Source organism: Sesamum indicum, linkage group LG3, assembly GCF_000512975.1.
Source record: "Sesamum indicum cultivar Zhongzhi No. 13 linkage group LG3, S_indicum_v1.0, whole genome shotgun sequence".
Lineage (NCBI taxonomy): Eukaryota > Viridiplantae > Streptophyta > Magnoliopsida > Lamiales > Pedaliaceae > Sesamum > Sesamum indicum.
The window spans coordinates 16,036,197-16,038,982 of record NC_026147.1 but is presented as its reverse complement, the minus strand read 5'-3'; the positions used below and the strand labels follow the sequence as shown (position 1 = coordinate 16,038,982).

Here is a 2,786-nt window from a genome sequence, read left to right as displayed (position 1 = left end):
CACAAAAGAAATAAATAAGTAAATATATATATATATATAGTTCATTGACTACTTTTCTTTATTATGTCGTTACAATATTAAATACGGATTTATGCATGAATTTTGATTTATTATTATTATTTGGTGGCAGTCTCGCGGCTCTATGTTGTTGCTGGATAATTGATGAGTGTTGCTGCGACCCCTCCATCATATTCATATGCTGATGATGATGAATTTTCCCATGAAAAAATGTTTATGTATCCTTTCTTGTTTTGTGATGTTTAAATTTGCATGTAAGAGCTTATGTAGATTTATGTCTGAATCATTTCTTCAGTAGAATTTTATTTTCTTTTGTTTGTTGTCGCTGCTCACTAATTATGCATATTGCACAAAGCATAAATATTAATTTTTCTTGATAGTAATGAATATGTATTGAAAGTATATGTGAAACATTTATGTCAATATCTCAGTGTCATTAAGAAAACTCTCGTACAAATCAAAGATGACAACACTTTATCATTTTTCTTGGACCCAGCGGCTGACTTCCCCATTATGGAAGTATTCGTTGAATCACAACAAACTCACCCCAAGGCTAATCCACAAATGAGCCAACAGTGAGGAGAAGCCAACCCACAAATGAGCTTACAGTAGGAAGAATACATGGAGCTTTTGGCCGTCCAATGTTTCCCTTCTAATTCTAACACCAATTATTTGGCAAGTACTTCCAAGCTCAATTTTGGATACGTCTTCTGGGTGTTCAAATGGTGTATTGAAGTGTTTCAATTTTGTGGCAACATTATTAGTGTAGACGGGACTCGTTTATACACAAAATACAAGCCCAAAAAATTGATTGCAGCTGCTATAGATGGAAATCAACAGGTACTCCCTCTTACATTTGCAATCGTCAATGAATAATTCCATTCATCTTGGAAGTAGTTTCTTCAACAATTGAGCAGGCATGTTATAAGAGGGCGACGTGGGATGTGCCTTACTTCTGGCCGTCATCCCGGTATCATTAAAGCAGTATGGGAAAGTTCGGACGTTGTGCCACCTCACGTAGTACACCGGTATTGCATGAAGCACGTGTGTTCTAATTTCAAAAGTCGTTACAAAAATGTGTATTGAAGGATCTTTGTTGGAGAGCTTGTTCTGAATATCGAATAAGAAAGTTCAATTAAATTATGGAAAAGATAAAGAATCAAAAACTAGATGCATTTGAATTCTTGGACCAAATTAACAAGGAAAAATGGACAGCTTCTCATGATGGTGGATAACGATGCGGTATTTTGACAACCAATATGTCAGAATGCATCAGTGGAGTTTTGGAAGGGGCTCGCCACCTGCCAGTAACTGCAATATTCAAAATAATGCTTTAACATACTGTCTATTATTTTTGTGCAAGGGAGGCGAAGAATCGTGTAACGTTGAGCAACAACCAACTATGGATGAATTTTGCATACAAGATGTTTACGCGTTGGCAAGAAAAACTTGTTGAGCATACGGTCACAAAATACCATTACTTTCAACAGTTCACCTCGATCGTTACAAAATGTCAGTATGGACATGGACTCAATACTCATGTTGTCAAAATTGCCAACCAAAAATATTCATGCGGCAAGTGGATTCAATTCGACATCCCCTACTCTCAAGCTCAAAAAGTGTGGCGCTGCATACAATATTAATGTTGCACCAATAGTTAAGGATTATTAAAATCTAATGGCTTACATAAATACATATTCTAATACTTTTGAACCTTTGCAGTCGGAAGATTACATATTTAAAATTATTTTTTTAAAAAAAAAACTCGAGTCGTGGATAGCATCCACAAGGCCGAGTCGTAGATGGCATCCACGACTTGTCCTTTATTTAAAAAAAAAAGAAAATATTCCATTGTCGAGTCGTGGACGCGACTCGATGACTGATTTTTTTTAAAAATAAATTATAAATTATACATCTCCACGACTCGACATGAATGTGCTAATACATTTAAAAAAAATATTATTTTTATAATTTTTCTTTCTTTTATAATTAAAAAAAAAGTTGATTCATAATACAACGATCCTCTAAAAGAAAAGAGTACAAAGACCAAAATGGAATGTGCCCAAAGAAAAATTATTATTTCATCTTAAGGGATGTATTCTGTATTTTGGCATTTCCTATTTTCTTTGCCTTTTTTCTAAAAATTCCATAGATTATCCAACTTCAATTTGTTTAATAATGTGTGGTTCATGACATCATTTAATACATATAAATTTAAAAACAAATTCAAACGAACTACTATTTCAAATGAGACAAAAAATAAGAAATTGCTACATATACTATATTCGTGGAACTCAAATTTACAATCTTTTAACTATAATATCTCAATTTTATCAATCGAGTAAAACCTAATACGTGTAGAATATATGGGAAACCATTACACTTCAAACGTCACATTCCCACCAACTCTGAAACTGAAACCTACTCGCCCGAACTTTGGCAAGGATGACATGTTAGTAGTAACATGGATGTAGGGACATAAACACAATAAAGTATAAATTTTGGCAAGTATCTTTTATTAGTCTTTTAAGATCTCCTCTTCCCAATGAAATGTATTCATAAAAACAAATTTATGAAATTGCGTTAAAAAGGATAGTACCTCTCTTTTATGAGATTTTGTTGCCTCACACATTGCATCATTTATATGATTACAAACAAGAAATTTGTGTGATGTATAAGTTCGAAGGCCTCTAAAAACAAAACTCTTGAGAATACGACCAAAAATATAATATCTTGCGCCACGAAATATCAAACGCTTCATACACCAT

The 2,786-nt window shown here is 33.5% G+C and overlaps 1 long non-coding RNA gene across 2 annotated transcripts in view; it reads left to right on the top strand.

Annotated features, from left to right (window-relative positions):
• Positions 1-1,638, top strand: part of LOC105158553 — a 2,302-nt gene extending 664 nt beyond the window's left edge. The window contains exons 3-4 of one of the 2 annotated variants that reach the window (XR_847523.2): positions 131-858; positions 936-1,638. This is a non-coding gene — a long non-coding RNA (uncharacterized LOC105158553). Of the gene's footprint in view, positions 1-130; positions 859-935 lie in introns of those variants that run through there. The other variant, XR_002286748.1, reaches the window with a different exon arrangement.